The sequence below is a fragment of the Propithecus coquereli genome, unplaced genomic scaffold (genome assembly GCF_000956105.1).
Source record: "Propithecus coquereli isolate 6110/MARCELLA unplaced genomic scaffold, Pcoq_1.0 Scaffold32, whole genome shotgun sequence".
Classification (NCBI taxonomy): domain Eukaryota; kingdom Metazoa; phylum Chordata; class Mammalia; order Primates; family Indriidae; genus Propithecus; species Propithecus coquereli.
Window position 1 is genome coordinate 309193 of NW_012148841.1, and position 744 is coordinate 309936.

The following is a 744-nucleotide window of genomic DNA, read 5'->3' on the forward strand; positions in this document are numbered from 1 at the left end:
ATATTATTAAAATGCACTGTATATACATATATAGATTTAGAAATTTGGACAGAACTACAGGTCAAATTTGCAAAGACTCTTCCTTAACATGTGGATAATATACTGTACTAATTTTGCTTTCTTATGTCTTTGATTTAGTGCAAATCATATACTGTATGTATAAACTTAGGCAATGGGACAGTAACCAGTAGACATTAGAAATTTGAAATAACTAAAAGTACATACTAAATTTAAGCTTAATTATCATGTAGTTGTAATCTATTATAAATTACAATTTATTGTTTCCAAAATTTGAAAGAATATATTATTTTGTTCAGCTGTTAAAATACAGGTATGGTAGAAGAACTTATGTGAATATTCTTACAGCAAAATATGGAGATTTGCCACAACAGCAGCTAAGTTAGTTAGTCTTGCATTCACTGATAAATTAGGTTGCCATAGCAAGCCCATAGTCACTGAGTTTCTAAGCAACCTGAGACTCCAAAGGCTGCAGATACTTAGGAGTCCACTGATCTTTCATCATCCTTAAGAAAGAAATAGGAAAACTTGTGGTACCGAACTCAGTAGAGGATCCCGATTATCCAGTAGAGTAGTGACCTCCACAAAACACCTCTTGTACTGAAATTCACTTCATTTATTAAATAATATTTGCACTTGGACATTAATGATTATTTAGAGCTAAGTGGGTGAAATTAGGTATGGAAAATGATCAGTATCTGGTATGTATTGGGCAGACACATCTTC

General features: G+C 32.1%; 1 protein-coding gene across 2 annotated transcripts in view; it reads right to left on the minus strand.

Moving 5' to 3' along the window:
- The window catches only part of CD36 (CD36 molecule (thrombospondin receptor)), an 83788-nt gene that overhangs the window by 52191 nt on the left and 30853 nt on the right, over window positions 1–744 (minus strand). The window lies entirely within an intron of this gene.